The sequence below is a fragment of the Schistocerca serialis genome, chromosome 11 (genome assembly GCF_023864345.2).
Source record: "Schistocerca serialis cubense isolate TAMUIC-IGC-003099 chromosome 11, iqSchSeri2.2, whole genome shotgun sequence".
NCBI lineage: Eukaryota > Metazoa > Arthropoda > Insecta > Orthoptera > Acrididae > Schistocerca > Schistocerca serialis.
In genome coordinates, this window is record NC_064648.1 from 87606591 (window position 1) to 87620292 (window position 13702).

Below are 13702 nucleotides of genomic sequence, written 5' to 3' on the forward strand. Positions count from 1 at the left end.
TTATCATCCGTTGTTTGTTGGCCAAACCTCTCTACACCATTAGTTCGTCTTAACATGCTAGTCCTCTTCGAAAATTTCAAAATATTAGATTTTTTTGCTTCAATGTCCGTCACAAGTTTTCCAGAAACTCCATTAACGAATTACAAAGCGATTTGTAAAAAGGTGACTCCGAAAATCATTCACAGCGTGAAAAGAAATGGTCTGTTTGTCTTTTCAACGACAATATAACAGACATTATGGAAATTATGGACGTGCTCGAACTAGAGAGCGGATCAGCCTACGGATGGTTTTACCCAAATTTGAAGATGCATCCGACTTAAAGATGAGTGCGAGACGTGTTTCTGACATCATAGAAATGAAACTTAGCTGAAGACATTTCAAGACGCTTCCGTTCCACACAGAAACATAACATCTGGCGAACAACTTGTGAGGTATTTCGTTGTAAACGTCCATTTCGGCAATATATTCCTTCAAAAACAGAAAAAATGTGGATTGAAGTTGTGTTCTGTATGTGACAATGCCACTTTTACATCCTCAACCTGCAGATTTACTCTTGTCGATAACGAAACAAATCACGTGAAGTTGGTCAAGGCAAGAGAGTTGCTTTAGGTATGGTGCAAGGCTTGGAAAACAGAATCAGTTATGTATCAGTTGACAATTTTTCCACAAGAGCCGTTACGTATTGTCCAATAATGGGACAAAGTTATAATTTTGCTTAGTACAGTGCATTCAAGCAAAGAAGTGGACGATAATGAAGAATCCAAGGTAATGAAGACGCATGATTATAACAAAACAAATGGACAAGTTGGTTAGAACGCGCGCTACAAAGAAGATGAGTAGAAAGTGGCCAATTATATTATTTAACAACACAGTTAATATTATCACAGTACAAATGGACAAGCTGGTTAGAACGTACGCTACAAAGAGGATAAGCACAAAGTGGCCAATGATATTATTTAACAACACGGTTAATATTATCACAGTTTATCGTAAGAGTCGTGACATTCCATCTTCTTTTGTTATCCACTGCGATAGGAGCGCCCCAAGCGGCCAGCAAGAGATATTTCTGAATACGATATCAGACGAGTGCGAATGCAAACGTTCATATCGATTTTAACGTAGTTTCTGCAATACGAAACGTACTTAGTGCCACTAAAATGAACAAAAAAAAAAAAATGACACCACATTTATGATTATTTGGCTTCCTAAGGACCAAGGGACGTATGAAACAGTACGTTACAGGATTCTCTCGTAATGTACGGATATTTACTGAAGAATGTCGTTTTTTCTTCAATAACAAAGAGCCGGCCGCGGTGGCCGTGCGGTTCTAGGCGCTCCAGTCCGGAGCCGCGCTGCTGCTACGGTCGCAGGTTCGAATCCTGCCTCGGGCGTGGATGTGTGTGATGTCCTTAGGTTAGGTAGGTTTAAGTAGTTCTAAGTTCTAGGGGACTGATGACCACAGCAGTTGAGTCCCATAGTGCTCAGAGCCATTTGAACCAATAACAAAGAATTGCTAGTAAATACCAGTACATCTGACTGTCGGCAGAAAATCTTATAGCTACCCAAAAACGCGACTTTTCGCTCGCTGTGTACACTTCTAGCTGAATCAGTCAACATCGAACATAGCAAATATGTACGGAATATAACACCTGCATTGCTTAACGTACCAAATACGCCACGACGCCCTTAGCCAAAGCGAAAACCATAGAGATGTGATACTAAAACTTCAAAAGCAATAAAACTAATTCCCAACAAAGAAGAAACCAATCCCACAGTTTTGCAGTTGTACAAATCCACAGTGCCAGGGTTGGCGTCGTGGTTAGTGCATACGCCTAGCGAGCAGGAGACCCGCGTTTGAATCCAGGCCTTGTTACAAATTCTGATTTGTCGCTTCATTCTGCATACGTACCTTCCACAATTGTTGCTACATCTGAGCCACAAACAGCAAATTTTGTTTCTGCAAACCACACTGCTTGCGCGTTCTTCTGTGGATTCGCCATTTTCACTTCATGCGACCATGCTGCACTCTGACGACGATACTTGGCACTTCTGACGCGTGAATATAAATTCTTTGAGATGCTCTACAATGTGGTGTATTTTTCATTGTCGTATCTACTGTGGTTTTTCTCTCCTGGGAGTTTTGAGTGGGACACCCTGTGTTATAGGTTTGCTGGTTAAATTTGTGTGCTTTTCATGGTAATAATCCTCAAGCAGTTCTCACTCGATACGAAGCTAGTTTCATGTTCTGCATGTTGAGCGGTAATGCTATGGAATGAGTCATTTCACACGTAATATGTAAATATGGCTATAGGCTGAAATTTTGTATGTTATTTTCGTTTTGTTCTTTATTCAAATGGTTCAAATGGCTCTGAGCACTATGGGACTTAACGTCTGTGGTCATGAGTCCCCTAGAACTTAGAACTACTTAAACCTAACTAAGGACATCACACACATCCATGCCCGAGGCAGGATTCGAACCTGCGACCGTAGCGGTCACGCGGTTCCGGACTGAAGTGCCTAGAACCGCACGGCCACACCGGCCGGTCTGTTCTTTATTTACTATTGTCATTATTAGTATTATTACTATTACATTTATTATTTTTATTATTATTACTACGTTAGTATTAGTATTAAACACAGAGGAGATGCGAAAACTGTGATGTTCAAATAGAATTGGTTTGCATGGCTAGTTGTTTACGATGAAGCCAGCAAAATGACGCAGGAAAAACATTGTATGTGCCTCAATTCTCACGCAGATCCTGTCTGTCTTAACATTATACCAAAGATTTGCGTACATAAATAAAGTCCGCAGCTCGTGGTCTTGTGTTAGCTTTCTCGCTTCCCGAGCTCGGGGTCCCGGGTTCGATTCCCGGCGGCATCTGGGATTTTTCCTACCTCGAGATGACTGGATGTTTTTGTGCCGTCTTCATCATCACCATTCATTCCCATTACGGTCGGAGGAAGGCAATGGCAAACCACCTCCCCTAGGACCTTGCCTAGTACGTCGTTGCGGGTCTCCCGCATCGTCCCCTACGCTCCTCGGAGGATGGGATCACATCATCATTGCATACATAGCGGTTGGCGCTTTTCGCGTCTTTTCGTTGCTACTGAGAGAGAAATCTAGAAGCATAGCCCTAATGACAACCAACACAATCTTACGAAAGGCTAGCATTTACGCTCTGGCTATTAGCAACTGGAGACACTTACTTCAGTTATTGAAACTTCCTGGCAGATTAAAACTGTGTGCCAGACCGCGACTCGAACTCGAGACCTTTGCCTTTCGCGGGCAAGTTCTCTACCAACTGAGCTACCCAAACACGGCTCACGTCCGGTACGCACAACTTTACTTCTGCCAGTATCTCATCTCCTACCTTCCAAACTTTACAGAAGCTCCCCTTCGAAACTTGCAGAACTAGCACTCCTGAAAGAAAGGATATTGTGGAGACATGGCTTAACCACAGCTTGGGGGATGTTTCCAGAATGAGATTTTCACTCTGCAGCGGAGTGTGCGCTGGTATGAAACTTCCTGGCAGATTAAAACTGTGTGCCAGACACTTTTAATCTGCCAGGAAGTTTCAAATCAGCGCACACACCGCTGCAGAGTGAAAATCTGAGTCTACCTTAGTAATTGTTTCGCATTTTAGTAGCTGCTTCGTCTGAGATGCTTTCTGATGTATGCGTTTGAAGCACCCAAAGATTGTATTAAAGTACGTATTTGGAACATTATACCAATTTAATGTCATGAAAAAAAAGAGAAATGATCGTATGGCATTTATTGGCCAGGAGGCCCCATGCGGGTGAGTTCGGCCGCCGTATTGCATGTCCTTTTTAGTTGACGCCACTTCGGTGACCTGAGTGTCAAGGATGATGAAAATAATGATTGGTACACAACACCCAGTCACCTGCCGGGGATCGAACTCGGGGCCCCTTCTTCGTAAGCGGCAACGCTACCGCTGCGCTACGGAAGCGTACATACAACCTGTCATATAGGCTACTGGGGCATATCTGCTGTGTTCTCGTTGTTCGTTGGACGATAGATGGCGTGATGGAGCGAAAAACAATATTTTTTATTTTGGGTTATTACAGTAAAAGCTTCTAAAATAACAATTATGCTTCTGTGATGTATTTACAGCTTCCTTCAACGTGAGTCACGACAACGAACACAACACTCAATAATGATAGGGGACTCAGCACCAACACTGTCTGACGTACCTGTTGGAGATTTCATCAGTGGTATGAAACGAATAATTTCCACCCTCTCCAGCGATGATACGGATGAAATACGCCGGGGAATATGCCGTGGGCTCACCAGAACCGTTCCACCGACGTCGAACATCACGAAAGAGAAATGAACTGCTATTCGAGAACTGCGGAATGATCCTGAAATAATCATTCTAGCTGCGGACAAAGGAAAAGCGTGTGTACTACTTTCGCTATCAGAGCTTTCCGTTGCCCAATAGTGCATATTATGCCGGTTTACGTTACTGCTGTTGGTGGACGACGCTTCGTCGCTAAATAGAACGCGTGCAAAAAATCTGTCGTCGTCCCGTAATTTCTTTTGTACCCAGTGAAAGAACTGTACACGACGTTCAAAGTCGTCGTCATGCAATTCCTGGTGCATAAAAATATGGTACGGGTGCAATCGATGTTGATGTAGCATTCTCAACACCGAGGTTTTTGAGATTCCCGATTCTCGCGCAATTTGTCTGCTACTGATGTGCGGATTAGGCGCGACAGCAGCTAAAACACCTACTTGGACATAATCATTTGTTGCAGGTTGTGGTTGACGTTTCACATGTGACTGAACACTTCCTGTTTCCTTAAATAACGGAACTATCCGGCGACCGGTCCGCACACTTGGATGATGTCGTCCATGATACCGATCAGCATACATAGCACAGGCCTGTTGGGCATTTTGATCACAATAGCCATACATCAACACGATAGCGACTTTTTCCGCAATTGGTAAACGGTCCATTTTAACACGGGTCATGTATCACGAAGCAAATACCATCTGCACTGGCGGAATGTTACGTGATACCACGTACTTATGCGAGTTTCGTTCTTTGTAGTTTTTTCGTTTGATGCTTATTTCGTGAGATATTTGGCCGAGTCACTATCAATGGACCACCCTGTATATCTCTGCATGCCTATACCAGTTTCTTTGTGCGCTTTAGTGCATATTAAAATCGAAAAATCGGAACCACAGGTCTAAACAACCAAAGACTTTCCAGAACCACCCACGACTGTCACAGGTTCGAGTACGGCCGCTCATTTTATTATGGCGGCATGTGATGTCACTCCTTTGGCGTCAAACAAGCCCTACGTCATAATTATATAGTTTCGTAGGAATCGAATCAATATTTTTATAATTTCCAATGATGGTGAGGGCCTATTTTCAGTATGAATCAGTAGATCAAAGTAGTATTCCGGGACTTCATAGTTTTCCGGTCCGGTTTGCTTGCAAATTGTGTTTACATTGACTGGACAGGCTTGACATGGGATACAAGACCTAAAAATAAACAAAAACGAAAAATCACTCCCAAAATGGCTAAACTGAATATAATATGGTACCTCTGTACACAGGGTGGTTCAAAACTGGTTCAAATGGGTCTGGGTACTATGGGACTTAACTTCTGAGGTCATCAGTCCCCTAGAACTTAGAACTACTTAAACCTAACTAACCTAGGGACATCACACACATCCATGCCCGAGGCAGGATTCGAACCTGCGACCGTAGCGGTCGCGCGGTTCCAGACAGGAGGAAGCACCTTGAACCGCACGGCCACCCCGGCCGGCACACAGGGTGGTCAGAAACATTCTACAAAGCATGTCAGAATGTTGCAGGGTGGGTTGTGCTGAGAAATAATTCTTTGATTCGTCAGCCCCTTCCGATTTAATTAGCATTTAAGTTAGACACTTAGGCCGTTGTGCGCGCAAATTCAAGCGGCCCATCAGATACAATTAGTGTCAGATTTTCTCATAGCGTAGATCATGGCGTACAAGACTGGTCAGACTTTGGCTCAGTTCGATGCTTGCTATCGTCTCATTTCTAACGTTTGCATCACGCTCCTTTTCGGTTTTAGGAAGCTAAACGAAAAATATATTCGACGACGCCGTCTCTGGTGCACCGTTTGAATTTGCGTGCGCAACTGCCTGATTGGCTAACCTCCATGTTAATTAACTCTCTAATGGCCGAGCGGTTCTGGAACCGCGCGACCGCTACGGTTGCAGGTTCGAATCCTGCCTCGGGTATGGATGTGTGTGATGTGATGTCCTTAGGTTAGTTAGGTTTAAGTAGTTCTAAGTTTTAGGGGACTGATGACCTCAGAACTTAAGTCCCATAGTGCTCAGAGCCATTTGAACCATTTAAGTCCGAAAGGGAGCGACGTGTAGAATTTTTTGCTTAACAACAATTTCCCAACGCAACCTATGCTGCAACGCCGTTAGAAGCCTTTCAGACTGTTAATGATCTCCCTGTCTAAAAGGAAATGTCCTCACTGATTCATCAGTGTGCAGCCCAAACTGCTTAGGTCAGAAACTTGAAATATGGCGAATGTGTTGATCAGCTACCACAGGCATCGACTAAGAAGGGATTTTTCGAAATTGCGATCTTAAGGGGGTGAAATAAGGAATGAAAGGATTTTTGAAAATATATAGCTATTAACGCAATTTTGAAGCTAGAACGACGAAACTTTGTATCTGGTTTCTCGTGTTTGACAATATTTTGAAATTTAATCCCTGTGAGGATGGAATAGCGGGTGAAAGTCTTTCTTTGAAAGTAAGTCATTCTTAAAGTAGTTCTAACGGTTCTCTTTTAACATTGTATATTGGTTTTACGTTTTTTGATACTACGTAAGGTAAGAGGTTAGCATTATTTATTTTCTTTACGTAGGTGAGACCGTTAGAAGCAGAGTATCTTATAGGAGGTCGAAATAAATGTTTGTTTTCAATTTAAATGAGCGCCAGGCTCCCTACAAGACTATCATATCTGGTTTTCATCTGAATACAGTCAAGGCCAAAGTTCACAGATCTACGACAAATGGTATCTCTGAAAGTATTTGAACTCTCGCAAAATTAACTCATGGAACTATTCAGATTTAAATTAAATAATATTTCGAAATGATTTTATCACTTCTGCTCTCGTGGAAAGCTGTAAGAACAGTTAATATTAAGTCCGCAGCGTAATGGCGGCCAATTGTTGCCTGTTAGCGATCACTGCTTTCGTCTGCTTGATAGCTGAAAAATACTAATTATTCTCTCTTTTCAATTAAAAATTTAGGATTAGTGGCTGGCATGTTCTTGAAATAATACAATGAACTCACTTTTATACATATATTTCCATCAATACCCTGATACACACATTTTTTATCGTCTATTCGAAAGAACAAAAGGAACATCTGCTAGCGTTCAACTCTACACACAATCTGTAGCTAACAATAGTAACATGAGAATCAGAATAATTTATCTTTTCCATCTTCTATAGTTATACAAAGATATAAATGTTTTATTTCAAAATATTCTTTACTGCGATATGGTTTATCATCGTTATTGTCTTTCCCTACCGTAGTATCGACGTTATATTTTTTGAAAATAATTTTATATTTTTTTCACAATTGACTTTTAGTCTGGTCTGTTTGGCCTTATTCAATATTTTTATACACATGCACATCGCACATCGCAAAAGGGACACTGCATAGTATTAAAGCATTTTGTCAGGTACATCTCTGAAAATGGGTATTAAAGTATAGGTGTTTCAGTGTTTTTTAGAAATTGAACTCATAACTGGATGAAAGATGGGATGAAAATTTTTGTGAAACTGTTTTATTATATTGAAACATTTTTAAACCAGCTCTATGATGACTGGTATTTTTCTTCTAAGGAAATGTGTGTTAGGGGATGAATGTTTCTATAGAAATATCACCACAAGAGCTCAAAAGGCAGGGGTAACAAAAACCTTCGGCTCCAGCAACCAAAGTCTCTTTTTGGTCAGAAATACATTCGCAAAAGATCATATTTGTATCGCCGTAATTAGCGTGAAAAGTGTAGATGGAGTTGCAATTCTGAACAACATACACATTTGATTAAAGAAAAAAATCTGTTCATACCATACAGTCCACATCACCAAAGGTGCCAGGCGTGTGTGTGTGTGTGTGTGTGTGTGTGTGTGTGTGTGTGTGTGTGTGTGTGTCTGTGCGTGTGTAAGGAGTATCGTCAGTTATCGACGCATTTGAGTTGATGTTTTAATAAATTAATATTAATATTAATTAGAACACAGTCGTTTACTTCAATTACTGCAAAATGGCTTTTAAAGAATGTGTAGCAAAGTAAGTTCAGCAGTACGCTCACATCAAGTTTGGTGCGATTAGTTCATGGAAACTATTCCCGAGGTGTATGGTACCAGCATTCTGATTGCACAGTGAGCACATAAAGAAGTCTAGAAAACAGAGTCTCCCATCAAGTGTGAGGGCCTCATAAGACATCTCGCCTGATTCCATGGACCCCACATACTGTATCTGTCTTGTGTTTGCTTCCTCATGACAGTTCTTGGCTGCATACCGCAGGGGCAGTGAAGCTGCTCCTACAGCATTTTCGATCACAAGTGTTTGATCACCCACAACACAGCTCGTAATTGGCTCCCCTTGTCTTTCATCTCTGATCACATGAACGGCTGGCTATGATGGCAACATTTTGGCTCAGACAACCAGCTGTAGACCGGTGCAGAGATTTGACGGCAAGCCTTTTATGACGAGGGTATTGGAAAGTTGGTATAACGCTATGACGAATGTCTAAGTTGGAGCGGCGACTACGTAAATAAGTGTAACGTGTAGCTAACTGTTCCAAATATAACATTTTTAATTTTCACGGTCGTTTCCATTTTGCGACCGGTCAGGCTTAATAAACAAATACTCTAGCACGTTCAAGAGAGGTACACATATGTTTATACCACTTGCAGATTTAGAGATAGTTTTTTATAGAATTGGCTGGAATGCAATGTTTTAAATTATGAGTGTATCAGGGATAAAATAGACAACGGCCTTCCCGCAGTGGATACACCGGTTCCCGTGAGATCACTGAAGTTAAGCGCTGTCGGCCGTGGTCAGCACTTGGATGGGTGACCACTCAGGCCACAACGCGCTGTTGCCATTTTTCGGGATGCACTCAGCCACGTGATGCTAACTGAGGAGCTACTCGACTGAGTAGTAGCGGCTTCATCACGACCGGGAGAGCAGTGCGTTGACCCCACACCCCTCCTATCCGCATCCTCCACTGAGGAAGACACGGCGGTCGGATGGACCCGATAGGCCACTCGTGGCGTGAAGATGGAGTGCTATGATTGCTGTCAGGGATAAAATGCAAAGAGAGAAAGGTTATCTACAACTTGTACAGATACCAGACAGCAGTTGCAAGATACAAACGACATGAAAAGGAAGTCGTAGTATCGATGGTACTGAGACAGGTCTCTGTAGTTACTCAGTCTGTACAATGAGCAAGCTGTGAAGCAAACTGAGAGGAAAATTTAGAAACGGAATAAAAGTTTATTGGACAGAAATAAAACCTTTGGGTTTACTAATGAGAGTCTCAGAGAGGCGAAAGCTGTTGGAAGAAGAGTTGAGCGGAATGGATTGTGCCTTGAAAAGAGTCTGTAGAATGAACGCCAACAAAAATAAAACAAGGAGAATGGAAGGCAGTCAGTTTAAATTGAGCAATGCTAAGGGAACAATTTAGAAAATGTGGGACAGAAAGTAGTAGACGAGTTTTGCTGTTTGGGGCCTAAAATAACTGATAATAGCCGAAGTAGAGAGGATATAAAATGCTGGCTGGCTACAGCAAGGAAAGCTTCTCGGAAAAAGAGAACTTTGTTAACTTCTAATACATGGTCCAGTCACATTAATGTGCCCCGCCCGGTTGGCTGTGCGGTCTAATGCGCGGCTTTCAAGATTGGGAAGGAGCACCTGGTCCTGGCACGAATCCGCCTGGCGGATTTGTGTCGAGGTCCGGTGAACCGGTCAGTCTGTGGATAGTTTTTAGGCGGTTTTCATCTGTCTCGGTGAATGCGGGCTGGTTCCCCTTATTCCGCCTCAGTTACAGTATGTCGGCGATTGCTGCACAAACAAGTTCTCCACGTACGCGTATACCACCATTACTCTACCATGCAAACATAGGGGTTACACTCGTCTGGTGTGAGACGTTCCCTGGGGGTCCACTGGTAGCCGAACCACACAGTAACCCTGGGTTCGGTGTGGGGCGGCGGAGGGGTGAAGTGGACTGCTGTAGTCGTCGTGGAGTTGTGGACCACTGCGGCTGCAGTGGGGATGGAGTCTCTGCGTCGTTTCTATGTCCCCGGTTAACATACAGTACAATACACATTAATGTGAGAACCGCCCTTGTTCGATGTCAACGTGCAATAACTATACCCAAGTGGTAGGTGGCAGCACTAGCAGTTGAGGGTATATAAAGTGGGTCAGTGTGTGTGTGGGCGGGAGTGGGGGGGGGCGGGAGGGGGGAGAGCATCAACCAAGGGCTACCAACAGTGTCTCCTCAACGACCATTCAGCAAACGTTGCTGTATATGAGCCACCACACAATGTGCCCAGTTCATGCACATATGCTGACTGCTGTACATTGTTGACAAAAGCCAGAATTTGTAGACCAGTACCACTAATGGACGTTCACTGAATAGCGACAGACGGCCTTTTCACATAAATCACGTTTTATGCTCTATCTGATTCATGGCCATTGGCCTTATGCTACAGTCTTTTTCTGAAGCATCTGGGGCAGCTTGTTATTCTGGAAGGTACAATGCATCAACTTAAGTATGGATCTATCCTTGAGGACCATGTCCACCCCTACATGCAGTTCGTTTTTTCTCACCATGATGGTATGTACGAGCAGGAGAATTCAATGTGGTTCACAACACGCAGTATACGACGGGCGTTTTAAAAGTCCGAGAGATGGCACCATCGGCGTGTATTGAGGTCATGTTTAGTTAGTAGCATCTCTGAAAAGAACGCACACCAAGTTTCAGCTATATGCGTGTAAATGGTTCAAATGACTCTAAGCACTATGGGACTTAACATCTGTGGTCATCAGTCCACTAGACTTAGAACTACTTAAACCTAACATAAGGACATCACATACATCCATGCCCAAGGCAGGATTCGAACCTGCGACTGTAGCAGCAGCGTGGTTCCAGAGTGAAGCGCCTAGAGCCACTTGGCCACAGCAGCCGATCATATTGATCTATTTCTTTGAGTTTGGCATTCGTGTGAATCAATGAAGTCGAGTGATTGTCAAAAATGGACGAAAATGAATTTCGTGAGGTGATTAAACATTACTTTATGAAAGGCGCACTATATCAGGAGACTAAAGAGAAGCTTCATAAACATTACGGTGACTCTGCACCTTCGATTAGAACAGTTTATAAGTGGTTTCAAAATTTTCGGAGAGGCCATATGGGCACAAGTGATGCTGAACGTTCTGGACGCCCTATGGAGGTTACGACTCCAGAAATCATTAATAAAATCCATGATATGGAGGTGGATGACAGAAGGGTTAAGGTGCGTGAGATTGATAGTGCTGTGAGCATCTCGAATGAACGGGTACATAATATTTTGCATAAACATTTGGACATGAGAAAGCTATCCGTAACATTGGTTCCGCGATTGCTCACGCTTGACCAAAACCGGAATCGTGTGAAGTATTACAAGAATGGTTTACAGCTGTTCAGGAAGAATCCGCAGGACTTTAAGCGTCGTTTCGTCACTGTGGATGAAACATCGATACATTACTATACTCATGAGACCAAACAACAATCTAAACAATGGGTTACCAAGGGAGAATGTGCACCAAAAAAGGCGAAGACCATTCCTTTGGCGGGAAAGGTTATGGCGACTGTCTTTTGGGATTCGCAAGGGATAATCCTCATCGACTATATGTAAAGGGGTAAAAATATTACAGGTGCATATTATTCAACGTTATCGGACCGTTTGAAAACTGAGCTGCAAGAAAACCGCCGTCGATTGGACCGCAAAAAAGTTCTTTTCCATCACGACAATGAACCAGCACAGACCTCAGCACCTGTGGTCGCAAAATTAGTGGAAACAGGATTCCAACTCGTTTCACACACCCCCTGTTCTCCTGACTTGGCTCCCTCGGACTACTATTTGTTCCCCAATTTGAAGAAATGGCTGGTAGGACAAAGATTTTATTCAAACGAGGAGGTGATTGCAGCAACTAACAGCTATTTTGCAGACTTGGACAATTCCTATTATTCAGAAGGGATCAACAAATTAGAACAGTGTTGGATGAAGTGAGTCTAAAAGGAGACTATGTCGAAAGATAAAAAAGGTTTACCCCAAACACGTAAGTAGTTTTTATTTTTGCACGGACTTTTCAAATGCCCCTCGTACATGGAGGATTTGAAGAGCACCAGGATCAGTTTACCATACTCCATGGCCACCAGACTCCCTGGATTTAAATACAGTTCAGAAGCTATGGACCTCCTCCAATGGGCTGTTTATACTATGGATACTCAACCAAGAAATTTAGCACAGCTGACCATGGCAATCGAGTCGGAATGCCAGGTTCAGTGACTGAGGTCTGGTGACTGTTCTGGACATCATCAACTTCAGCTGATTATGCTATTCCGAAGACAGCCTAAGACTAGGTCGAAACCGGTCATTTTAGAAGAGAACTGTCATAATCTAGGTTCTTTTCTTCACTAATTTTATATAGCTTACAATTTCGTTGTTTATCAAAAATGTTACCAATAGTTTTGATTTCTTATAGCGCTGTACCGATGTTCCAATACCCTCATCTTAGAAGGTAGTCACATGTAATTTCCGCCACGTCTCTATGCTGGCCTGCAGTTCGTTGTATGTACCAAAACGCCGTCTTCATAGCCAGTGGTTCATGTGAGCAGAGACGAAAATCAGAGGGAGTCACATTTGGGCTGTATGGTGGGTTATCAAACAGTTTCCATCGGAAATGCTGATGCAGCAGCTTCGTTGCCCCTGCAGTGTGCTGCCGAGAATGGTCAATAAAGAAGGAAATGCATGACAGTTACGTTATGTGGGCTGCCTGATATCAGGCGAAATCTTGTGGCAGGCACCCATGCTATTTTGTAGGCGTTTTTAGGTGCTCACTGTGCGCTCAGAACCGAAAAGAGCGACGTGATGCGATTGATGAATTACTAAGGATACTCTGCAACACTTCTGTGCAATGCTTCATCGGACTTCCACTGTGGGTTTTGATCTGTGGTGAGCTGGCGCCCATGTTATTTTGTTGATGTACAATTGAGATTGATTGTGGTTGATCTAAGTTATCTTTGCTTTCATGTGTCTTATCTTACAGGTCGGTGGGTGAAGTGAGTTGGTTGTTAGCCCTCGATGGCTAACCCTTGAGATCTGATGACATTCATGAGCAGTGTCAACGGCTGCCAAATGAGCGAGATGACCATTACATGTTGTTGTGTGAAAACGGATGGGCGTTTTGCCGACATGGGTAGCTTGGAGATACAAGTTCTGTGACTTCGCTAGGAACAAAATTTGAAGGGAAGTGGTGAAGCTGTGGAACTTGCTCCCTCGCATTGTGTACCTGATATGGAGTAAATTGTCATGATTGTGTTTGTTCATCGACACACTCAGAGATTTTAAACTTAATTACTATGGTGAGACTTTCATAGTCTAACCTTAAGATGG

The 13702-nt window shown here is 43.0% G+C and overlaps 1 protein-coding gene and 1 pseudogene across 1 annotated transcript in view; one reads left to right on the forward strand and one right to left on the reverse strand.

Annotated features, from left to right (window-relative positions):
* LOC126426481 (adenylate cyclase type 5-like) overlaps positions 1-13702 on the reverse strand; it is an 858869-nt gene that overhangs the window by 585007 nt on the left and 260160 nt on the right. The gene's annotated exons all lie outside the window — the stretch shown is intronic.
* LOC126427561 (5S ribosomal RNA) lies at positions 9030-9147 on the forward strand (annotated as a pseudogene).